This window comes from Patiria miniata, unplaced genomic scaffold (genome assembly GCF_015706575.1).
Source record: "Patiria miniata isolate m_02_andy unplaced genomic scaffold, ASM1570657v1 HiC_scaffold_22, whole genome shotgun sequence".
NCBI classification, from domain to species: Eukaryota; Metazoa; Echinodermata; class Asteroidea; order Valvatida; family Asterinidae; genus Patiria; species Patiria miniata.
Window position 1 is genome coordinate 6,000,956 of NW_024037061.1, and position 26,797 is coordinate 6,027,752.

Below are 26,797 nucleotides of genomic sequence, written 5' to 3' on the forward strand. Positions count from 1 at the left end.
AGTGTGTGAATTTTGCTGAGGACAAACACCATTTGTATTTATTCTACTAGAAATCTCACAGAAGTAACTGTTTGCAAGGTGTAATCGTTTTAAATGAACACAGTGCACGCAAGGTCACAAAAAATGTTAGAAAACATATTACAATTACTGATTGACATAATAGTATGATCTACGATAATTTGGGGCTCTATAACTTTTCAATTTCAAAGCTATCTTTTATTTTAATGGTTAGAAATGAAAACTCTCTCCATCCTATATTGATCCCTCCATTTATACAGACAGAAGGCTTGACATAACTCGTTTTGTGTTCCTTATAGTTTTGGGTTTGACAGTTTTCGTCTTATCTGCATGATACAATATCAACAAGCCGACAACCTTTTGTATCAAGTTCATAACATTAGGAGAGCCAATGTAATGTGCGTCCTATTTCAAGTCCCAAAGGTATAAGGTTGCGCAGGCGCGGTTCTACGGGGGGGGGGGGGGGGATTTAGCCCCCCCCCCCCTCCCCGCCCCCGTCCCCAAATAAAATTGCAAAAAAAACCACAAAATGAATTCAAATAGCAATAGCGAATGTTAGAAGGTGACGTAACAGTCCACCCCAAAAAAAATATTCACTACAGCTGGCCGACTTGGAAAAAGACTGCACTACAACAATCTCAACACTGGTTAGTAATAACCCCCTACAAAAGATATATTTACAATTAACCCATCGACTCTTGAGCAAGCAAAAATTTGAAGAGTAGTTTCCTTACTAATCATGTCTGTTTTTCTCATCAATTAAAAAATCAATAGGCTTTTATTACATGGAAAAGGTTATCTTTGATGCATTTCTGTAAGTATATAGATGAGGAACGTGCAACATAAACAAATAGTTTTCGCTATACGGGAAACTATTTTTCTTAATTATTCAAGGTATCTGAAAGCAAGATTTGCTGTACTTTTCTGAGAAACTAACAGGAATTTACAGGGTAGCAAAGTTATAATAACATCGCATATCAATTAACTATAGAAGACAAGTGAGGGCGCACTATATGTACTCGATCAGTAAGTACCTCAATTCATTTAATCCGTATTTTGGGATTAAGAATGGTGCATGTTTCTAATTGCGCTGGGGACAATACAGAACACTTGAGAAAGGTTTCTGTTCTTGAATTGGTAGAGGTACTTTTTCCATGTAATTGAAAATGATCCTACGTGGCTTTAATTTACAAAAATAGAGATTGGCTGCACTCCTTCGCAGCAATTTTGTGGCATCTTCCTTGCAGTTTAGGGTAGTATAGAATCACTAGACTTGGTTCAAGACTGCTCCCCTAATGCAGTCGGTCCCGATCCCTGGTAAGCGCTACCAACAAGATGAGCATACGTTACACTCACTATGGACCTTTCTTGTTACGTAAGAATTGAGCGCCATTTTTATTAAGTCTTTTTTTATTAAGTCTTTGTAGCTTTTGTTGCTAATTTTGTATTGTCAATAACCCATTGATATGTTTGGAAACATTAATAACTATTTATTTTGGCTCATAATATTGTCTTGCCAACCCGTGGTGGGCAAAAAGTGCCAACCAAAGAAAGGTCTACATTCAAGCTAATGCACGCTTGTAATTAAGCTCGCAATTTCTTTGGTGCGCCGCCAAACTTCCCGAGACTGTATCGGAATCATCTTGTTGATAGCGCCCTCTATCATCGCGGCGGCTTACCGCGCCTGGCAGCAATAGGTGATTTTTTTCTGCAGGCTAGTAAACTCATATACCATAAGTCGCATGCGTGAAATATATTGCGTAATTGAATTAATACATCATGTGATTTGAAATAACTTTATATGGTTTAGATATCCGGCGAAGATCGAAGCTATACGTTAGGTCAGTGGTCACAATGTAGAATGCTGCATGTTGGGGTTGGATTACTGGAAGTTAAAGTTGTTTTCTTTCCTAAATTGTGCTTGATTCATGGCTGCAGCGGATTTTTTTTTAAAAGGGACCTCCCATTTCTTTACCAACTGACGCATGCGCATTATGGTCACTGGCTAACCTGGATGCAGAAAAATTCATTGCTCACTTATATATAAACTGCGGCAGAATGTTGCAGCCACAACTCATCGTTGGTAATACATTAATGCAGTAATGTACATGACTGTCAGACGATTTGTTGACTTTTTACTGTACGTTTCCAGGTTAGTTATCTTTGCTACTCGGATGTTCTGCAGAGTACATTGCTTAAAGACTACTATTTGCCGTATATATATTCATAAAAAAGTGATAATAGTTGTCAGGTTCAGTGAAAATGTATCGATCCCAATCCATAAGTTATATAAAGTGATAAATTAAAATATTCGTTATACATTTAGGCCATGTTATGTTCTATGCTGACACTTGTTGCCGTTTATATCTCGGTTCTTTGATGTTAACGCTCCTTAGAACCGCATGGTGGCGCCCTTTACAAGTTGTAGATGTACCTCAGCGCGGGAGTTTTCATACAAATGCATCGTGAATTCCCGTAACAGTCGTCGCCAGTGCCACTGTAGCAACCCATACCTTGGCAGCAATTGTGCTTCCTGTTCTTAATGGCGCACGGCTTCCCATACCCAGTACACTGCTGAAAGGACAACAAAGGATACTAATATATAAGTTAACTTTCACCAAATTTCATTGTTACATGTTACATAACGACACTTTGTATAACTGCGCCCTCAGTAGTTTCAAACTGTAAAAATATGAGTTGATTGATGGACATCGAGAGGCATTCTCACTTGTTTTGGAGCCAGATTTTATGGTAATATTAGTCAAGGAATTGCGCTAAAATACATTTGGTGCTTATACGGCCTAAGCCTGGAACCGTGCCAATCCTGATATTCGCTCCCACTCCAGATAAATCCGAGTCGTTGGCCTAGGTCAGGTAACCACAGCGGTCAGGTAACCACCGCAGTCAGGTAACCACCGCGGTCAGGTAAACACCGCGGTTAGGTAACCACCACGGTCAGGTAACCACCACGGTCAGGTAACCACCACGGTCAGAGAAACCTGTTTAGATGCAGGTGGTCAGCTTTGTATTTGATTGCACATTTATCAGGTTCAACTGTTATTTTTATTATTTGTTTAAACCTGCAAAATGACAGTATCTATCACGAGAATAGGAATGATCATTTTGTTATTAAAAAACGCAAACATCAACGATACACTCCACATTTTAATGAAAATTTCGGACATTATGTGGTGGTTACCCGACCTACGTATCTTCAGAATTGTCACTTGTGGAGAACTTGTTCAACAAGACAAATGAACAATCAAACTTTAAATTTAAAAACAAATAAGCTGAAGAAAGAACAAAGTCAATATATCGCAGAGATATCAGACACTATTATAACGGAAAGTAGAAGGTGTTAGCTTATTAGTTAATAGCGCAATGTCATCCTTCCAATTCAAATTCACTAGAGAGATCGCGTAAGGCCAAGGCCCCGTGGTGAGCTATGCTAAAGACATCCTCCAAACAAGTGTAATATTTGAAGACACGAATTCACATGTCATGTTTTATGAATTGATTGATTGATTGATTGATTGATTGATTGATTGATTTCAGCCAAGTGACATGCACATGCAAGCAAAGCGCAAAACGATTTCTACAAAACTGTGGCAAGTCTGACCGAAGCATCGGAATGATGCACAGAATGAACAACGATAACATGATTCCAAAGCCAAATAACTGCCATGCGACAGACGTGAAACATGCTTGGTCCGTCTCAATGAAATGAGACAACGGGGTGGCGGAATGATCAACGTGAAAACACTGGAATTGTTTTTGAAGGGTAACCCACCGCGTATGGTTTAACGAACTGTTTCATCATTGACTTAATGCAGTTAGCTTGACTTATACCAGATGCTGGGGTATCGCAGGTTCGTTTGATTGTCTCTAAGTCAGATCGTCGGATAGGCTTGCGAAACAGAAATACACACATGACATGGTACAGTTAGGCAAAAAACGGAACTTCTTAATAACTTTGGAAAAGTTTAAAATCACATTTAAGATGCTTTTATGGACAATGATAAAAATGAGAGTTAGTGTTGCGTGTGGATATACGCCTGCCTTCAAAAGGAACATACATGCTGACGTACGGTGTGTACAAAATCATTTAAATATACCGATTTTCAAACGTATTTAATAGATTTTGCTCTAATCATTTTCCTTGATACTTTCTATTTGCCAGTAATCGAGAATAACTTTGTGAATTGTAACAAAACACAAAATACTGTATCGGTATTTATCCTTTCATGCAAACATGAGCAAAACAGTGCATGTTTTCCACTTGGATATACAGATACGATACTCAGGGTGAGTATAAATAACGAAACCCAAATGTCGGGTCCACTTTTAGTGAAGTTCTGCATGTAGCACTTTCAAAATCTAGAATTTAAAATCCCAATTCATAAGCTTTCTTTTAGTATATACGAGAATCAATCAAATCACTCAAGTACATGTACAAAAAACGAAAACAATGTGTTAATTGTTTTCGTTTTGCTGAAAGAACACTTTCCTTTTTTGTGATCGGTGAACAGAAGTTTAAAACGGTGTTTGTGTTTAAAAGTCCATATAAACTTGAAAAGTACATAAGTGATTTGAATGATTTCTGTACTGAAAGAAAGCTTATGAATTAGGCTTTTATATCCTAGATTTTGAAAGTGCTATATGTAGAACTTCACTAAAAAGAAATGGTCTCAACATTTGGGTTCGTTTTTTTTTAACTCACTCTGTATAAGGTTGCACATACATGGGAAGTACACGTAGATACATACAAAACATCAACGAAACGGCTTTTTGAGGCTTTAACTTTAAGACTTAATTAATGAAACTCATTGGTCTATTTTTAAAGCATGAAACAAACAAAAAAAGATGTAAGGCAAACCAGGGTTGCAATTTGCAGAATTTTTAACGCACAACCCTTTATGTGAAAAAAATATTGTTTACAGACAGAAATAAATTGCGAGGAAACTAAAACCAGAAGATGTAATGCCCTATAGAGACGAATGGCCTAAAAAGCGGGAGCAAGCAGATTTTTTTCCACTGTGGACTTTTTCGCGTCCGTTTTATTCTATACATGTACATGTATATATTTTTGTCTGGCTACAGGTTTCATATCGTAATTAATCATAATGTTTGACTCTATTCGATGCTATAGAGTTTTGAATGTTAGTGGTTCAGCGGTTAGATGTAATAGTCTTTTTACCATTCGAGATGATAGGTTACGCGGTGGAGGGCGCGGCCTTCTCTTGTATTCTTGTATCATGTTCTCAAACCAGTCATCGTTGTCCTCTTCCTCCATAGCAACCGCTGTCATGACAACTGCCATCACGACAACCACCAGAAGCAATGTCCAAGTCTTCATGTTGAAATCTATAGAGGGGATGCGGGTACTCTGCACTGAGGATTAAGTAAAGAAAATAATAGGTACTTAAGGTACTGTTAACATCAAATACAGTTGACACTTGTGCTCAACCTCTGTGAAAAATACGGCCATGCATTTTAACCTACTAATGAGGGAGAAATTCATTGTGAAAGTCCTAACGGACTGGGTTTTTTAATCTTAAATGCCATTTTCTGCATTCTCGGGATTTTTTAGAGCCTTTTAGGGATTATTAATTATGTAAGCTTACATTGTATTTTGAAGTAACGAAATGATACCAAATGCCTCAGTGCTCTGGCAACTTTGAAAATGGTGTAGGCCATGCTGCTGCTGCTTTGCATTTGCATTTGCTTTTTACAGTATTAGGTGGCCCAGGTAAAAGATGTATATGTGCGTGGTATTTACGAGTCCCAACAGAAAAATACATTTCTGTTTGAGATAGCTAATTTTCTAGCAATACAAAAATTTGAATGAGGCATCGAGAGAAAACAATTCTGCCTACGTTTAGTTATAGAAAAACCACTTAGAGTATGGGCCCTGACCCAATTAGGATCGATAATAGGCCTATAGGGACCGGAAATCAGTCTACTCGCAGGCGGATCTGATGGTGCGCAAAAGCAACCCAAAACAACAGATATTTACCATATGGTTAGAGATGCCCGAAAGAGAAAGAACTTGTTAAAATAAAGCATACAAGTTGAAAATACGATAGTAGAAAATAAAATATATCCAGTGAAAAGCACGGACAGTACATATTTAATCCTCCTCGCCCATCCCCTCAGCCCACAGTGTAAAACCCACTCATTACAAAAAGGGACAAAACCTACTGCCAGCCAAATTCCTCATTCTGTATTTGAACGTTTGTTCATCAGTTGATAAATGTACGCTCTCTCCGATCTCTTTTACTTGCAGCCAGCCGAGCACACCCCCGTAGGCATTTTATCCCAGCTAAATACTAAGTGTCGCCACGTATGTAGTGAGATGTCATTACCGTCACCCACACTTCTGAGTTGGTTTTTGAGTGCCTGTTAATACTGCGCAATTTCAACTGATGTGAAACAACATCATTGAAACCAGTCCTTACCAAAGAGTAACAATGATAAGAGCATGTTGTTTTTCCGTGACGAATACTGGGTCGTGTTCAGGCTCTTGCCCAGGTGAGCTGACAATATAAATGGCCTCCTGTTTGAAAAGCCTTGAAATTAAAGATGTACTATCCATGCTATTGTCGAGTTTCACCCCCCCCAACAAAATTTATATTTTAAGTTCAACTTCTATGGCAACACAAAGGTTATTCATTTTTGAATGAGACAGCGATCGAATGTCATACGATCGGCCAACGTTTTGTTACGGAATACTTCAACTTCACATATTTTTGTTACACATTTTCTACAACTTTTGAGCATAAATGGAATGAAAATTTTGAAAAAATAATAACAATTTTGTATGAATTGGAATTCTTAGCTCTAATACTTTGGTACAACAGTTAGAAGAAATGCATGAAAATGAGTTTTCTTCATCGTCTGGTTTTTGTTATCTTCATGTCAGATACATGTACTATTTAACTGACAGGCTATTTTGCCATGAAAAGCAAATACGCGTGCATGACCTAACTCAAAGATAGATTGCTTTGCCATTAAAAAAATAGGTAAATTTCAAAAAGAGTGTGAGATATAGGTCGTGCTGTCTTAAAAACCAGTTTACCTCTGATGACTTAAAACTTTCAGAAACGAAGAGCGCCTTCAATATGCCCAGAAGTGTTCTCATCTTAAAAACTCAAATTTTCGAGTTAGGCTGTTTTGCCATCCGAGAGCCGCCGAGTTATGATGGTCGAGTTCGAGTCCAAGTTTGAGTCTTTTGCCGACCAGGTGACTCGAGTCGAGGCCGAGTCACCCAAATTGTGACTCAAGACGGACTGGAGACGGACTCGATTCCGAGTCCTGGTGGACTTGAGTCCTACAGTCCGAGTCCTGGGGGACTTGAGTCCTACAACACTGCATCTTAAAAATTTGGCATCAATCATTATATAGGATTTCAAGTATGATTATTTACAACCATTGGTCTTTGCCTTTAAAGCGATTAGAAAACGAAAACAGTTAATAAAATGAAACCTGGATAATAGCTTCAATGAAAAAGTGGCTTTATAATAGACTATGATTAATGATTGAAGAGAAGACGACAGAACAGCCGAGAACAGGTAACCCATCATCGATCATGCAGGTACAATCATTAATGGTCTTCCTTTCAGCCTTTGTCAGCTATTAGCTCGCTAATATATGGATGTCGAAATTGTATAATGGGTGTTAAAATATCTATACAAAAAGCTTTTAACGTAATGGTACTGCTTATCTCAGCATCAGTGTTATATATTATGTGAAAGTAATAGCATATCCATTATGGGATTTGTAACAACAAAAATTTTTAGGAAAACAGAAAGAAAATGCGGTGGACCATGCAGTGGACAGAGCGTGTTATTTAATGATTTAATATCCTCGCAGAAAGCAGTCTTTGTCAGCACTTTACAGTCACATTAATTTTACAGTTCACATTAATTTTACAGCCATTTTTATCATGTCAACAGTTCCCAGACTGTTGCGTTCAACGTACAAAATGAAATTGCCATTTCGAACGTCATTGAATATAAGATTAAAAAAGCGTCTACTATTTTTCAGGTATCGTCTATTTCTCTTTATAGATACCAATGCATTTACCAACCTATTTACAATCCAATTTTACCAGTCAACTTATGTAGACCTCTATTACCAATGCATTTACAAATCCAATTCCTATAGACACGGATGTCTGTATGGTGAGAAGTCAATATGTACGGTAGCACCATGTACAGGCCTAAGCCTACTCATATCTTGTGCCAGTTTTCGTGACATTGAAAGAACCGACTTCAGTATATAAGAGAATACATTTTTTAATCTGCAGCCTACAATAAATAGTTTCAAAACAGGCAATAAAATGTTGTAGTCGTAGTTCAATTTCCTGCATTTTAGTTAACATCTGTTTGTAGTCTGTTTACTTCGACTGTTCGTGTCATATTTCCCCTATTATATCACCATTGGCAGTCTCTGCATCCATAGCTTTGTCTCTCTGCGAGTTTGCCAATTGTCCAGGTTGCTCTTTCCTATAGGCATATAGCGTGTTCCTGACGCCGCCTTCTGATCCATGTCTCCAGCATGTTAATCTACCCTAGGGAAAGCCAGGTGCAGGACTGAGCCAGCTTGTCTCGTCATGTGGAAGTGCAGTGATAGCTTTGCATAGCAGCTGCGGGCATGTAGCTCCAATACCCGATCGTCACCTTACACAGGCTAATGACGCCCTATATAAAGCACCATGTATAAGATCATGGTATAAGACCACTCAAGAAGGGACACAGTATCATCGCTGGTGTTTGCCCCTCATGTACTGACGTCATCCCACGCAAATTATTCAATCAAAACTTATATTAATAGCGCAGTTATATCTGGCCTTGTCAAGCGCGGATGTTGAACGGTTAATCATTTTGCTCCAATAAGCAGGAGGTTTTAGGATAGAACCAAGGAAACTTTCACCCAAACCCTACATATCACGAAGTTCAAATGTACATTGTGACTTGGTCATGGTCAATGAAATATGTCTTTTACTTAATATTTAAGACTTTCATTTTTGTTACATCATGACATCGTATAATTCTAGATTCCTTTTTTTTTTACATCGGCTAATTTGATTCACATTTTCTATCAGCTCGTTTGATTAAACCCACCGGAAGTTGTAGAGAAATTATGGTTGATTTCCAATCCTATTCGCCATTACGAAACGTCCGGTAACTGAATTAGCATCAGGAAACCAATAACCATTCAATCAATCTTCGTCACTTTTCATTGCCGTAATTTCAATAAAGGTCACTACGATCTGCCCAATTATTAATGACTTGAGTTGACAATTACCGACACTTCTATTGCCGCTCCGTCTCTGATTATCTCAGTTTACGTTGCTAGTTGTGGTCAATGCATTAAATGTTGTACGGCCGAGAACTTACCAGATTGACAGGGCCTGCTGCAGTGGTTCCCATGTGCATCAAGGAAATTATGCTGAGATTAATGTGCTGTCAATTATATCGGCCATAAAATATTCAAAAAGTGTGACCTCATTTCATTACACACACGCCGATTCCATCAAATTTGAATCGTTGATTCTTGTAGAAGGTGTATTTTACTTGTAGTGTGCGTACCATGAGAAATTTGAGATATATTTTGTGAAATGTTATAATATATTAGGCCTATCCACAATAATTTAGGATAAAAGTCTTACTCAGGCTTACAATTCGCTTGAAATAAATGAGTTGAACAATAGTTACGTGCATGATATCGCTCAATACATTTTAAGCATGGAAGGTAACCAAACAATCAAAAACATTCTCAGCATTGCTTTGGAAAATGCAACGAACATTCAAAACAGACATCATTCATTCAACTTGAGAGTTTGCTGTGCGTAGACTTTATCTCTAGTTTATGTCTGATATTAGTTTTATTTGAGCTTATCTCTTTCATCAATTTTTACGATCAAGCAGCATTTTCAACGAACCTCCTTTTGCTCTGTCGTGCATTGATGACCGTCGCCTCAGAAACTATCGCACATGACAGGAACGTGCACTGTGATTGACATGAGAATGCTCTCCTTATTTGCCTGAACAAAAAAATCAAATGCTCGACACAGGACTTTGCGACTGTTTGAATCGCATACTAATACATATTTGCGACGATTTTATATTGAAACGGTCTCCTATAAACTCATTGTTTTTTATGATTAACCAAGAAGCCGATATAATGCTTGACAAAAATGACAGCTGTGATAAAGAAGAATTCTTTTAACGTTGCAATTCAAGCCGGACGGTCGAACCTTCATTAAAGTTGGTATATATAGGCCTACGTGCTTTTACAAAAATTTCGATTTTCTTTTCCGAACGAAATTTAAAGGAATGTAATGTCCTGTAACACATACATTAGCTTGTTTGTTTTTGCAGGCCATTATACAGTTTTAAAAAGTGGTTTAAAATGACGCGCTCCAGTTCAGACATTGCGCACACTATTCAGAACGAATTAGGAGCGTCCCGCTTTTAGTTCAAAAGTTGAAATTAATTAATTGATTACTTGTCATGGGCCAATTTTTTTTCGTGCGATGTCTCATTGGAAAGCTCATAACTAATGTAATGCTAAAAAATTATCAATTCGATTTGAAAATCTATATTCAAGGTGCCACACCCAAAAAGCACGCATACACCAACTTTTGCTCAGTTATCCATTATTTTTGGAGTGGGGGATAGAATGAAATCCTAACCATATTGGTTTAATATAGTTCAGCTGATACGTCCTTTCGAAATCAACCCAACAGGCTACATGTTCAAAGACGTGGTACAAACAACCTTGATCAATTTTACTGATATTGAAAATCTGTCATCAGCTACGAGTATGTGTTCGTCAACTTGGTCAGCATTGGCAGTGTTAACGTACTTCTAAGCGTCAGTGCTTTTGTCTGCTCTTATAAGCAAGCAATATGAACTCGGATATCGTGTCTGAGGCACTGCTGTAGCCATGATCTAGATGGATTGGTCTATCTTCTTAAAGGGTAAATGCTATATATTTTAATGAGATTTGTCTCGCTGGCGTGTTCTATCACTGTAACAGCCTGAAGCCACGCCATTCACCGGAGACAAACTTCACACCCTGAGTTATTGCTCGCAGGAACACACTTTGATGTATAGTCCTGTAGCCTAGTACTCTGCAAAAATCAGCCTCCGACTCAATCCGTGGCAAAGGTTCAACCGAGAATTTGGCAGTTGGAGTTTGGTCCGTGAAATTCAACTATCTTACCTATTGTATAGAGTTTGAGTATCATTGTCCAGCAGTACATGTCATCGCTTTATTATATCCTTTTCAGAGTTTATCCCTTTATTAGTGCCCTTTTCAGCAAAGAAGTGGTGGCCTTTTTTGTGGCATCTGCCGTTTTGGGTGCCTTTTTCAGAATCTCGCACCATATATTGGCCCTTTGTGTGCATAATTGTCGTTTTTGAAAAGCGCCCCATATCGACAGATGGTACTAGCCCCCCATTTTATTTTATTCAAGTTCTTACTGTTCAGGAGGACTGTTGATTTTTAATCGGGAGATAACACGAAAACGATTATTAGTCAATAAAATAGCCGAACCTCATCATCTCGTTAGGAGGTACCGGGAAAATAACATATCAAAAACGGTAATTACATTTCCACTAAAAGCTCAAATTCAAGTAACACATGGACTTCCGTATTACGTCAGGGCTGTTAATTCGATTTAGTACTTACACAGCTTTCCAAAGCTCCAAATCTCCTAATTAATTTAAAGGTGATGCTTTTACACTTGTTATCAACCATCGTCTATCCACGGCAGTGATTACTTTGTGTCATGTTAACCTTCAACGCCGGATTTCAGTAAATTGTAAAATTAAACCTTTAACTGTTACGGGAGCAAGCGCGTTAAGCTAGTAATTCATTCATTCATTCATTCAGCCATTTATTCAAGGAGTGGTCCATGATTCAGCTAGTTGACAATTAAGGCCTTTCGTGTAACCGTAGGCTTTATTTTACCGGTTAAATATAGGTTTTCGCGGCCAATTTAATAGATTTGGCAGTCAAATTGCCGCCGAATCACTCATTGTCACACGAATTTGAATGCATGTTCAAATCAACAACCAATTAACTAAAAAACAATCGTTAAGTTTAAAGGCCCTACTCCGCCCTGTGTACCGGTACCAAAATTAGTACAAATCACTGTACAAATCAAGCCAGGCCAAACTGGTATAGGTCCTAGCTCTAAAAGCCTGTTGACACCAATGGCGTCAATCGCCTCTCAAAAGTGGGGGTGGTAGGCTACATACATATATCTTGATCAGAACTGGCGACTGCGAAACCTAAACGGCGTGGGGTTCGGGCCCGCTTATAAGGGCCCGGGGGAAAAATAGATTCTAGACGCTCTGTGGTGCGATCTGAGGCAATTTCTGACCAAATATTTTGTTTTAAGCAAAAGATCATCATTTAAACATCATTTTCGAGTTTGGAGCCATTGAATCTGCTATTCTGATCTATTGAATCAAATGCAGGCTACACCTTTTTATTCGGGGACGAAAATAGTTGGGGGAGGAACTAGTGGCGTAAATCTGTTCCGGCGAGTGGGGGGGGGGGGGGGGAGAGATGGGGGATGACCAATATCCAAAAATTGCCCGGCCATGGAAATTCAAAAAGCGGGTGGTGGGGGGGGGGGGGGGGGGGGGGGGTGTGCTGGACACCACAATACACTAGGGGCGCTCTTCAGGATATAGATGTATATGTATAAGCCTACTCGCGCTTACATCAATATAGCGCATTGTAACAGCCTTTGCACTTTTTTTCTCATCACGAAAAAGTGTGAGGGGGGGGGGATTCAATACCCCATCCTCCCCCGGCCAAAAAGTGGGGGTATGTATACCCACCCCCGTCCCCCACCATCGACGCCCATGGTCGGCACCGTGCTTCAGAACGACAGATTAAACGTGCATTGTATACGTAGGGCCTACATGACGCCTACATGCCGTGCAGCGACAGTGTGAACATGCTCAATGCCATCACCCCATCGAAGCGCACACTATAATGATACAGCCATTGCCATCAGACGTACAGGCTGAGAGATCGATGGCTGACGCACCTCGCCAAAGCAAGCCAAGATATAAAAACAGACCCACCTGCATGTATGATCTAAAATCATAAAACTATATAATAACAGGCACAAAATAACCAGATTGGTTGCTACTTATTTTCTATATTGTGACCCAATTCAGAAATTATTAATAAAGTTATTAATGAAAGAAATTTTGTTGCCGTTTTACAGTTTGCGTCAACTCTCATGTTTAAGATTCTCGTATCTCTTATTAACAGTTTTATTTCTTTGAATTAAAAAGACAGATACTTTGAAAATCAGCAAAACTAGAATGAAATGAATAGAAAAGGTGAAATAAATTACAGTCTCATGTCTTGCCTTATTTTCCTTTTATTTGAATGTCAAAAGTACTGACAGAAAGCGCGGAAAATAAAATTAAAAGTAGAATCGCATGCAAATAACGCTGAACCAAACCTACCGCTAAATTGAATGAACACTTGAAACGAATGGCATTACTTCAACTTAGGACGCCCACAATCTAATTTGAACGACGGAACGACAACAGGGAGCACATTTGCTTTAATGCAGACACTTCAAGATGAATGTGAGTGCTATCTTTACGAATTTGAACGGGAAAACGTTCATTTCTAAAATGAAATAAAGAAAAAAGAAAACTAAAGTACAATTTGCGTTAAAAACTTTTGTTTCAGAGAACAGTTGAAAATTACTGGTGCATGTTTTGTTTGGATTTACGTTTAGAATGTCATGGTAAGCCGCCCACAGTTTGTAGATTAACTTCCAATTGAATTAGTAGGCTACATAATAATGGCAGTGACGTCATTTGCTACCGTCATGAACCGTAGACATAATGGTAATGCCTATCCATACGTTGAAGCCATGTCTCCGTACTTATAATTATACTATCATTGCTTTAATGATTGCCACCTGGGTATAAATAAAAGGCCTTTCCAACTGGATAAATATTTTCACTCACATTTGGTGATAAAGCCAGCACTTCGTCCATTATTGTATGGGATGTTATTAGCCCATCTCTCGAACACAGTGTAATAATCTATATTACTTATTTAATAACAAACTTACAAAACATCAAATTCTACAAAATATGGAATTTGGTCGGATACTATCTATGCGGAAGGAATTCGTACAACCTGATTCGACCTAAAGGCATCCTAACTTAATGAATATAATAAACCCCACGGTATATATTATATACAAATACCAATAGACCCAAATATCCCTTGTGCCATCCCCAAATTAGAAGATGATCCTCCCTTAATTATTGTATTTGATTAAAAGGAATATGCCAGCTTTTCCTTTGGGCATTCATCAATATACATCCAGACCTCTAATCGTTCAGCAGTCCGGTTATGTTACAGCCTTAGGCATCAGGTCAACATCTAGCCACGCGCCGGCAGCAGTCGATGAAGCCACAGACACACACCATCATTGCTGGAACCACAGCGGTACACAGACGAATTACGCTAAGCGACACCAATGCCGCGCAACTCTGTCATACCTTATGATTATTTATGGCCGGATCATGTGTCAGCCTGCACATATCACTTCCGGTTTAGCTGTAGTCACCCCGCCTCCACTGTCTTCACATATACAGGTAATCAATGAAACCATTAGATCCTTTTATTATTTACCAAAAACACAGCCTGAGCAATATAGTCAAAATGTTGATTTGAAAAGGCCATTATAAATATGCACTGTCAAGATGGCATACATTTAGAGGATTATATTCGATTTGGGTTTGAAAGTAAAACAAAAAAAAAGAAATTCAAGCTTGCACAAATTTGTTACGTTGTTGAAAAAATGCAATCACTGAGAAACAACTCATATATTGATACTGCTTTGTATCTATGACTATAGGATTGGTTATCAGATAAGGTCATTACATTTCTTCTATTGTTGCAAAAGGAATAACAGTACAGAGAGGTGTCGGTTGTGAAAGAAAAGAATAAGAATTGAATTGAGAGAGTTAAAATTCTCTTCGAATCAAAGACTGTGATTAAGACTACATAGTGAACCTTTGAAGGAGAGATATTGGTCTTCAATAAGAAACAAATCAGCCCGCTATCTTGACTACTCCAAGCAGCAAGTGCAGACCCTGAGTGCTACATGACAGCTCCTGCGTGACGGCAGACGCTTCTTTCTTTCCTTAGAATTAAGAATTCATGTCCATATCAATTTATAATACAGGATATGGTGTTTGGTTACACCTGCCGAATGTGAGGTCTGTGGAGGCAGGCTATCAATACAGCTGCAGTTTGGGTTCATGTACTTCAATTGATTACATTATAATGCTCGTGTCCAAGCCCCTTTATTGTCATTACAGGTTTTATCGTTTATTTTGTTCACTCTGCATTGGAGAAAAATTTAAAAACAAACAAAAACAAATAGGCCTACAACAAATTGATTTCTTGAAGTTAAAAGAATGACTGTGGTGAACTATTTGTAATCCTACATCAATTTGATTTGAGATTTCCCCGAAATCTAGTCAATTGTAATGTGTTTTAGTTTTCTGGTGCACGTATTGGCCTTTTGCCTAATAGTATGATCAACGTTCATTTGGTCAGCTGCATATTATGTACATTGCATTCTGTACGCACTTCTTTTTTGAAGTGGACAGTCGTTAAATGTCAATATTTCTGTACGTCGATCTTGGCTTTGGGCCTACATTGCGTCACCAGCTAGTCATAATGTACGACAAACTCAGTGAATTTCTACTGGAGAAATGAGTATCCAATCAAGTACGTTTATTAAAGGCTTCCGAGTGCCAACGTTGTGGCATTGTTAGACCCCTAGGAATTATTGTAAAACTAAGATAACAAGTCAAACCAAGTTTTGAGTAGGCCTATCCGGGGTTTATATATCAATGCCGACGGTTCCATTGCAGCGCACGCAAATCGCAGGTCGACCCGAGAGTAGATTGGGGAAAACCAGTTGCCAATTGTTGTATTAATTTGCCTAGCCCTACCTCCGGACCCAGGTGGACCAAACGCCTTCATTAGTATTAATATTCAAAAATTAGTAAACAATTCCTAATAAGGCATCAAAGATTGATGTAAGATTGGAATGTCCATTAATTTTAATTGGGTGTTTAAAAACACTGAACTTCAGGGAGCGACCGCCATCAACAGAATACACCACATCCGCTCCGGTGTAGCTCCGTCTGTCAGCGTCTACCTTTGTCCATCCATGTACATTGTACAGTATAACCTCACGAGTTATAGAACAATTGGCAAAGGCGTACTTGTATATGCGCGAAACGCGTTTTAGGGCAAAAACGCGACGCCATGGACGTACATAAGCGTTCCTTTAATCGTTGAAGGGATATGAGAGGTTAATGCTTTTTGAAGGGGCTCATTACGATGGATAATGACCATGATTCCTAGATAATAGCTCACGGGCATCGACTCGGTCATTAATAATTATGGTAAGAGTTCCCATCACAAACGCCTATCAAGTGTATTTGCACTTCAGATCCATCACATGGTTGAGTTTGCTATAAAGGCATATGATCACATTGATGCATGGCCTATAGACCTTGGAAGATAATTGATAAGGCTGATTGCAGCGGAGAAAAGATGAATTGGTCATTGACCCTGTCAGTCCTGTAAAAGCTGTTGATTTGTTGGGACAAAAACTTGGATCGTTAAATTATCTCTTTCTATGCATTGTGGGTTAAGCCGCGTAATGTTACTGCGTGGGCTAGTATACAAATATTGAATGCTTCGAGTGGTTTAGTAAAACTAGCCTCCCGAGGTGATCCATGGACATTCTATTTTTTCCCGAGGCGAAGCTGAGGGAAAATAGAATGCTCCATGGATCACTGAGGGAGGCTAGTTTTACTTCACCACGAGATAAAGCATTCCATATTTGTTTTATAACACTTCACCCCCATATTCTGCTTGGTTTTAATATTTTTAATTATTTAAATCTGAACACAATTAAAATAAACTTCAATTTCAATACAAAATTGGTGGGAAATGTATTTCTCTCTTCCAAACCACCCCTTCACGAAATGTTTGAACCCAATTCTGTGGCGTGCTCTCTTTAAACGCGCAACGCTCAATGCGCACACCAGCATGCATTGCACACAAATACCGCGCCCTTGGTATGGTACTTTGGTTGCTATAGGTTTAGTACTTTTGGCCGTGCACTGAGCGATAGCAAAAATGGAAGGTACCATGTGACTCGCTCTCTGCCAATCAAGATACAGAATGTGTGGGTGAGGTGTTATAATGATGACAAAAACATTAAGGCCTATAAACAGCAACGAAATAGTCAGAATATAGTGTAATGAACATGTGAGTTCAATCTTTCTTTTGATAAGGCCAAACAAATGTTCTGCTTCCGGTTTCCCTACCTTCCCTATTCTGTCAGGCCTACCCTCATTTCTTTATGAAAAAAATTAGAAAAAAAACACCCGAAACCATCAATTTCTACCTTTTATCCTTGATTACACGCAGACGCCTCCATTATGATCGTACACAAAAAATGACCCCCCAAAATAAGTCTATACCCACCAACTCTATATTCAAATGCCATGTAATCGGCACCAGAAACATTTTTCTGGCCTTCATAAAAAAGACCGTGGAATATTTGCATCAACTTTGTATTCGTAAAACCATTACCCATGCGTTCAGCTGAATTTGGAGCCTTTAGGCCTGCTCTGCGCGCTTCAGACTACCGGTAGCTAACCCGTGTCAAAATGCTTTCAGTTTCAAACGTTGTTCAATGGGCGTAGTCAAGGCCATGCCAAGTTGGGCCGACGCCCAAGTTACTTTTGAGAACATTTTTGGGTGAAACAAAAAATGTTGAAATTATATATTTAATCATAAAAAATGATATTCCATTTATGCTCAAACACGTTCAACATGTCTGCCTGCCCATTCAACACTAAATTTCGTGTTGGCGTACTTGTTTGGACAGCTCAAATTCACTACTGAATCAGCCAAGCTTGGAAAAGTAGATGTTAGCCCTTGTGAAAAAAATCTTTGGAATGATTACTTATTCAAAGACAACTTTGATATGAACGATTGTACATTACGCAACATTGTAAACATACCCCTTTTAACTTTTAAGAACAGCCCGCCCCCTGTACGCATGGCATACGCGGTGGTTCAACCCCCCCCCTTCCAACAATCGCTCCCCCCCCTATCACAATTTCCCGAAAGCACACATGCATTAAACAAAGCGTGATGGCATTATGTCGAAGGCAATGTAAAAGCGCTACAGTTTGTGGTAAGCAGAGCCATGGAATAAGGCCCATCACGTTCCTGTAAAGCCCATTGAAAGTACGGTAAAAAAAACAAACAAAAAAACACAACAACAGCAGGGCAGCAGTTCTACTGTCGACTGTTAGTCCTCTGAACCAGCATTCAGATTAGGATTTTACAATATTTTCCTGTGAATATTTTGGTCCACAAAATTGTATGATCAACCGTGTATTCAGTAGCACAGAGCTTGTTAATTGTTGACGGTAGGGCATATGCAATGATAAATACTTAATACAAATGGCCTTTTAGGCATTTTTTAGCAAGGCGTCCTGATAACGAACTACTCATTACTGTCAGATCTGTCAGTCACAACGTAATGCACGATATTACCTATTCAGGCTTTTATAATATGGAATTTTGCGTCGGGGTGATTCAGGCTTGTTGATCGAAATCAAAGGAGTATACGGCAGAATGCAGAGCCAAGTGGATTTCTCAACATGACCAATAAATCGCGACAAGAAATTGAGTTCGCCATATAATAAACCATGTAAGACAAAAGTTGACCATTCCTTTCGTGAAAATATAAACTGACGAGCAAGGTTCAATCTCAGCTTCTCAGTGTAGAAACCATGGGCGGAAGTCTGTAAGAGAGATTGATCTAATTCTCCTTGCCGTGTGGTTGTCATCTCGAAGACATCAATACGAACTCATGTGAACCGCTCCTAAAATGCAATCTAATGCTCTCAAGAAATAAATGCTAGGCCTTTGATGTTGTTTCTAGCCTAAAGGAAAGTCAAATACCTGCCATTCAGTAGACGCCATCTGAAAAGAGCCGGACCTGCTCATTGTCGGTACCTAATCAAACCCCTCTGGCAATTGTGCACAGGTAGCACTTGCCGCCAATGTACTCCAAAGTACGTATCCATTCAATATACCCCAGAGGCATACAGGCAGGTTGGGCAGTATAGGCGAAACCATTTAACCTTTCACTGCATACACGGTATTTGGAAAGCTGTTTTGATGAAAGTGTATGAGTAAGGTAAACTGGGGCAGGATTTGATGAGGGATAAGACGGGACATTTCAAACCAAAGAAGGCCTCCGACTTGGCGGATCTCTATCCACAGAATGTACTGTACTTAAAACGGAATAAATATTCATACGAATAAGAGGCATAGGGCCTAGATATAAAACGAATTACATTCATAACTCATGTTAATAACATGCACGCGTTCTATAACCGAATGTGTGGAATAAAATGAGACATAGGAAAAGGCTTTGTATCAAAGCGAACTTGAACAAAAACTGGTAAAAAAAACATTCAAGTATCCATACTATCCTATGTGCAGTTTTCAGTTAGGGGCCGAAAAAAATAACGTGTCCCGTCTTCATCTGATGGATAGTTTTTCAAGGCATTTACAGTCACGTTTGTTACAGTGTTGTTCGTCATTTACGTGAGCGCTAAAGTTGATATCGTTGATGACAAAATGAGAAAAGTGATGGCTCTATATCCCTTTCAGAGAAGCCTCTCTCATAGATCGACTATGAAAAAATATAGGCCTAAATAGGCTACATTTGAGACAATATTATGCGGAGCCTCAATATGGGTAGAAATAAGGAGATTAGGCAAATGGATGTTTAGACCGGGCCAATTCGACCCAACAGTGGGTTTGGGCTAACTAGGGCAGGGTTATACACGAGGGCATAGCGGACTGCATTTTCGTTCCTTCGGGGACTCATCAGCAGCGTGATTCGATAAAATCCAGGTATCAGAAGAGTTGGATGGTACTCACTTAGTGGAAGATATTCCTCACGATTTATGTGTGGACTTTACAACTTCATTCGGAGGGGATATTTGTTCATCCCAAAGTGAAACAAGAATATCAAGCGTCTTGTCAGAGTTCTCCGTTTCACGGGATTGGTTGCCCTTTATAATGGTTGAGTTTGGCTCTGGCAAGTCCGTTCTTGGTGTTATCAGCATATTATAGGCAACGAATGGAGGTTTGGGGAAAACTTCTTCTAAAAGTGGGCTGCTTGAAATAAGATGGCAATGTTTGAAGAGTGCCTGTTTGATATCACTGCGATTTAGACGGGGGTTGTAAGTGGTGGTTTTGACGAGGGGTGATTCTTTCTTGGTTTTCACTTGTGAATTTCAGCTTGTTTTAGCCTCTGTTCGAGTCTGTCACCTAATTTTTGTTCAGAAGTTGTAATAATTTTCACCCCACCCTCAAATTCACTTTGGAGGTATTCGAATCCTCTACACCTTAGTAAAGGCCCATGTTTCCTATCTACCTCGGACACTACGTGTTCACCAACCCACGGAAACGTAACTATACCTATAGAAAGAACATCTTTCCATCCACAACATGTGTTCCACGGTTTTATCAAGGGAGTAATTCTCCGATATTTCAGACCCATATTGAGCCTCCATAATAATATTTCTATAAAACTGTAGAAATAAAAATAGTCATCACATACCAACGAATACTTTAATATGTATCATACATAACATTATTCATAGGTAGTCTATAAGAGAGACGTCTCTGAATGGGGTAGAGCCATCACTTTTAATATCACTTTTCTCATATAAACCGCCTGCACGGTCAGCTAAGTCTTCAAGCACGGAACAGTCTTGTTTAAGCCCTACTATCATTTTACAATTTTTACAAGAACAATATTCATCTTGCGCTGGGTACTGGTCCATGGGCCCGAGAGTGCAACGGAGACGAGTTAGTGACGAATGGGAAGTTAACTGCACATAAGCGCATTAATATGCAAAGGAATAATAGCGCAGTCGTGCATGCAAGTTATACTTAGCGGCATGAAAAAATTACCGTAAATATCTGATTGTAACTGTGATAGTTCTTGGTGACAATCTTTTGAAAATTACATAAACATTTATATGTTGGGTCGTAGGGAGATTATCACCGCCACGGAGTCAGATCAAAGGAACACAAATTAATCCATGCAGCTAACTACCTTGATAGTCATTCAGTTATTCAAAACATAAACCATAAATCGCCTCCTTTCTTTTTTTGGCGTCAATTAATGATCACTGTGAGTAACTTTGATATCGTACTTCGCATGCTTTCATGGGCATGTTGATGGCGTGAACCACTGTTAAAATGAACGCTCCCCATCACATGCATATTTCAAAACGGTTCTTACACTAATGGGATCATTTACGGTGAATATAATAATATAAATCTTACTTTTAATGATTTATTCAAAAGCAATATGTAACCGTCTTCCATCCATCAGTCATAATATCATAATTACTCATATTCAATGACGCCAATTAAACATCTCCCATCCATCGCAGTGTCATCATATTTTTCACGGTATTTCCCCCTAAATCGTGGATTTATACAATGTATACAGAATGATACGTTAGTTTCCTGCAAATCAGAAACATTTCAAATGACTTCAACAAGTACATTTTTGTGAGCATCCACCATTGTGGCGGATCCACAACCAAATTTCGGGGGTGGGAGGTGGGGGGGGGGTGGCAAGAGGGTACTGTGTTTGTTTTTCCAAAAGGGAAGGGGATGAAGTTTATAGTATCGTGCGCTTTTTCCACATTTTATAGTAAAACTAAACATGTGTAGCTGATGACTTGCGAGGGAGATACGCAACGTTTTAATTTATTTCCTGAAAATTTAAAACAAAAAGGTGTCTTCACTCCTCCGATTAACAAAACTATAAACCACAGTTCTCTTTTTGGGGGGAGGTAGGGGTGGGAGAAGGGGCATAGCCCCCGTTGGTCCCCTCCCCCTGGATCCACCTATGATCCGTCCCGGATTGGACTGGCTTAATGAGTTTGACTTGACAACGTTACAGCTTCATCATTATAACCATGCAAGACCACTGTCTACTAAAGCAGTTACCCCCCCCCCCCCCCCCCCCCCGCATAAAGCGAATACTTCAGGATTTGCCTATTTTGATGTACATGTACATGTACATTTTGTTTTATTACTTCCATGTCAGCCCATCGTCTTAATAAACGTTTTGGTGAAAATATTCAGCTTGAACAGTTTGCCAGGATATATTTTTTTTGTAAAATTTGCCTCGTACACGTCAGAACAATTTATCAAGCAACAAATTGTTTTCTTAAACGTTGATGTGAAAATTACAATGTTGGACCCTACTACCGAATCAGGCACTTTCCCGGTTGTCTCAAGTTTACTCTTTCTCTAAAAACAAAACGACATAGCATTGTTTAATGACAATTAAAACAATGACATTTTACAACGGAATATATCTAACGCGAAAACTTAGGTTTTTAATTTCCAATTTTTTTTCACATGCAGTTCTAATAAAATATATCTTTATAATCTAAAACGATTCGAATAATCTGTTAAACTTTGATGTAAGAATGCAATTCACAACGGCGTCTCAACACAATTACCCACATTGTCACTGAGGTGCAATTATTCCCAAACAATCCCATCTGAAGAAGGATTTGCTAGATGGATATTAATTTAAAAAAAACGCCGTTGTCGTTGCGTCTCGTATGTCATCACGTTAGTCCTTAGTGTGTTCCGATAATAAATCGAAGGTGCAGTAATATGTTTTGTTTTCGGGGTTGTTTTCCCGCCCATGTCTTTGGATGTATTGAAATCCGTTTTTAATTGAGTTCCAAGCCGAGGGTTGATTCTCCTCACCTCCGCCGGAATGTTGTTTGTAAAGTTCATCCATGTGAAACCATTAATGCCTACTTGAGTTGTATCAACACTGCCACGATTGACATAAGATCTATGAGACTTTAGAGTATACTCTTACACGCTGGATATTATTGGCATATTTCATGCGATTGAATCAAGTAGATTTGTTGTCACGCACATAACCGTCTGAATTTCATCTGCTGGCGCACAAGATTAAACAAGCAACTGTACTAAAAGGCAGTGGCAGCAACTTGTACATTTCTATATAAATGCTTGGCTGATGGGGATTATACCATGAAATGTTCATTTATAAACGACCCCATGAAAATAGCCCTTCATAAGATGAAATTTGTTTTGCGTCGGGGTGTTGTATATCAAATTAGGTTGTGTCCTTACTATTCATAAGATGAAATTTGAGTATACAGTGTTAATACGTCGGTAAAGGGCAAAACCTAATTTGATATACATCACCCCTACGCAAAACAAATTTCATCTTATGAATAGTAAATGCGGTACCCGCTGCTATGTACAATAGATTCAAACCGGCCATCCGATCCCGTTAGCTCGGTGGTCAAGTGGTTAGACATCTGCACTAGAAAGCAGGAGGTCGTGGGTTCGAGTCCCACCCGAGTGTTTTTTTCCAACTTTCACTCGGGAGGTAACACACTGAGTATACAGTGTTAATACGTCGGTGAAGGGCAAAACCTAATTTGAAAATTACCCTGTTTAAAGATAATAATTAATTCATTTTGCATGGTGCATTTCAAATTGATAGTAATTTTACTTACTCCAACTGAGCCTTTCAATACCTTTGAGCAACATTCACCATGATAAATGAATGAAGAATGCTAAAAATGTGTCTGCAACCTTCCGAAAAAAGGCTTATATTCTCGGTTACTTTGTGCAAAAAAAAACCCCAAGATTAACCTGCCGCAAAATTAAAAATATCTGAAGTAATTGTTCCCATATATCTAAACGTTAGCGGATTTCCTCAATTCGATGTCTCTTTCAAAATGTAAAATAACTTTTGTAGTAAGATTTTGTAGAAACTTGAAAACAGAACGGACAATGTAGACCTATCTCTAGTAGGCTCATTCCGCTTGCCGAAGTTAAGATCGCTTGAACAAATTCTTTCTGAACTTGTCACGAGACACTCACTGGCGTGGGCGGATCTACCTTTCAGGAAACGGGGGATTTGTATGAAGGGGGGGTGAGTAAAGGCGTGCCAAAAGCACTCCTTGTTGTGGGGGGTCTGCGAGGAATTTTGCAATCTACGGTGCTTTTTGCCGTATTATAAGGCAATCCGAGAATACATTTAGGAACTTTAGCATTCCATTTATTATTTTTGGCCCTATTTTACTATAGGTTTTCCCGGCGAATTTCCGAATTTTTCTAATCATTTTCATTATCAGCCATTCAATTTCGCGTGAGTTTTGGGGTCCAATGGGGGTTTCTTTTTCATTTGGGGTTCATTCAATTTCATTTTTAGGCAGCCAAGATTTTGCTGTGAATGTTCTTTTTCGTTTTCGGGCAGCCTATTTCGTTTTGGTGCATTCAAGACTTAAATTGTAGCAGTCTAAAATTAAGTCTTTGCAACCTTTTGACGGTTGACGCATTCAAATTAGCGAACATCTGTGCGCTTATAACGTATAACCATGCTTTTCGTTTCTTATTCGTTTATGGGCAATCGCTTTCATCGTTTGATCATTTAAATTAGTAAGATTTTTTAATCGATTTTTTTTCCTATTTTTCTCCGAGGTTCATTCCCCCCCCCAAAAAAAAAATCTTGATGACTGTAAAATTTACAATGTTACAAATCAACTGATATGAGGGAAACAAGATGTAACGAAATAATGAATTGAAAGGGACTAAGATAATTTCTTTTTCAATGTTGATCTTTTCTACTTGTTTAAACGCTTTTTTACGTTGACGATTTCTTGACGTGCAAGACATCGGGACACGTAATATGTTTGGAAATGGTTGTACCGTCGGGAACACTTCTCTTGCGTTATTTTAAAAATGTTTTCTTGCGTATGTATGACCGAACACTTACCATATTCACAGGGCCCTTCTCCGTTTTTATGCTAATGCAAAGTTTCATATTCATTAGAAAACCTGTGATGGCATTTCGAGCATGATTAATGTTACACGGCTATTTCAGCGAAAAAAGTTGCTAGAATTTTGGATATTTTGCTGTCATAAAATTCTTTTATGTGGTGATTATATGATGTGTCAGTACATGGTAGTAAGCCATCCCATAACCATCCCTTTCCCACAAATGTTTTCAATTAGCAAATTTTGGATGAATAATTTGAAAGAAAAAAACCTAAACTGAACAGTGTCTTCCTGAAATGACATCACAGTAACAGCGTTAGTCCGGAAAAACATGGAAACTTTTAAATGCTTAAAGAAGTGCACATTTGCAATAAGATTAACCCCAAAAGTGTTGTCAAATGTGTAGTTTTCTTACATTTCACAGAGTTGCGCAAAAAGAATTCCTGAGAAAGATTCATTGCACATACCCTTTAAGAAAGAAAGTCAATCTACGGTTTGAAGTCATAACATATGATTTACGCTAAGGAATACATACGTATGAAGTCTTAAAAGATGTTTGACAAAATGTGAAACATGTTTGCCCATTAATGAAAACGAATGCCCGATCTTTCAATTTCAATCTAAATCGAATGAGCCAGGCGTTAAATTGAACGAAAACTTGGTGAAATTGGCCGAAAAAAACCTATAGTATCATAACATTAGTCGGCGGCTGACCGGTGGGGAGGGGGGGGGGTTGCAATCCCCCAACCCCCCCTCTAGATCCGCCACTGTTACGGACCGAAAAACGGCTGTTTACATAGTCTATACAAAAGTACCGGCAATGTATCTCGGGCATTCTTCGCTCGCTCCGTGTCATTACACTGATGAATCCGAATAAAATTTCTCCTATTTTTTTCCCTTTAAAAACAACACATTCGATTTTTGTAAAGTAAATGAGTCAAACTTTGTGTTTTCTGTTTATTTTTTTTTTACAAAAGCCTGGACCACTTGGTGTGGATATATATGGCGCTTTATATAGTGCAACAATATAATCTTCTATAGATGAGTTGATCTGTAATTTTGCCTGTTCAGTTTAGTCAACGCATCGAATAAGTATTTGACGTTAATGCCTTACACCTTGGGTTTTTTTTCAAACGTACATTTATTTTCGTAATAAAACACAAGTGTTGGGAGCCTTGTTTATAGAACTGAATAAATCTTGATTAATAACGAGGCCAAGACACTTTTAGCCAACTATATATACTCTCCCAAAAATAAAATGGAAGGGGCTAACCTATAAAATAGATCATAAATTTCTTAAACTATTCAAAACTTGTTCATTTTTGACATTATATTTTGTTGAAAGCCCCAACCGTTCATTGTGCTAAATATTAAAAAGACTCACCTGTAGAAAATCAACGCAAACACAGAGCTTTGGACCAAGAGAATCCACTTGCTAGGTGAGCCGGTGGTCAATGCAGCGATAGATGATAGGATGGACGAGTAGCGGCTGCCTGTGCGGTGAGATGGTCGGATTGCCTTCGGTATGAGGAGTGCGAATGCCCACCAGTGCAGTACAGCCTAATACGAACTGTGCAAAGGTCACGTGACGCATTGTAGGCGGTGTCATTTCTGGCTCCATCAGAGGGCTTATCTTACTAATAATTATAATAACGTAGTGACGATGGAGAACTGAAACATTTGATTGTCAAAATGACGTTGACTGAGTGCAGCACTTGAACTGCTTGTGTGCTGAACTAGTCGAACAATATATACGAGCGTATGCTCTGTAGGCCTATTGCTCATC

General features: G+C 38.8%; 1 long non-coding RNA gene across 1 annotated transcript; it reads right to left on the reverse strand.

Moving 5' to 3' along the window:
• Nucleotides 1-497: 497 nt before the first annotated feature.
• Nucleotides 498-26,535, reverse strand: LOC119730921. The gene is made up of 3 exons (XR_005271407.1): nt 26,396-26,535; nt 5,216-5,409; nt 498-2,592 (listed from the first exon to the last, which is right to left on the reverse strand). It is a non-coding gene; the product is annotated as an uncharacterized LOC119730921 (long non-coding RNA).
• Between the last annotated feature and the right edge of the window lie 262 nt (nt 26,536-26,797).